Below are 374 nucleotides of genomic sequence, written 5' to 3'. Positions count from 1 at the left end.
AAAAGTTTTGTCCCTTTGCACTACAGTATATTATGTTCGATTTTTCGTCATGTTGATGAAAACAGTTCGTGCTGCATGGGATGGGGCAACGCTAATCAAGAAAAAAAAAAATATCGTTATCGGACATTATCGGCGATAATTTATCGTTTATCGTTATCGCTTAACTTTTTTTTGATTTATCGTTATCGCTTTAGGCATTTTTCGTTTATCGATTATCGTTATCGCTTAACTAAAAAATGAGTTATCGCGCCTAACACTGCCTAAGAGGGCGTCAATGTTTGGAACTAGTTTTTCATTATTGGTGCTTTTGTATGTTCAGACTATTTCATATCAGCTAAAGAAGTCAAGAATAACATATTTTTTTGTTTGTTTTA

Source organism: Aplidium turbinatum, chromosome 2 (genome assembly GCF_918807975.1).
Source record: "Aplidium turbinatum chromosome 2, kaAplTurb1.1, whole genome shotgun sequence".
In the NCBI taxonomy this organism is placed as follows: domain Eukaryota; kingdom Metazoa; phylum Chordata; class Ascidiacea; order Aplousobranchia; family Polyclinidae; genus Aplidium; species Aplidium turbinatum.
This window is presented reverse-complemented; position numbering follows the sequence as displayed.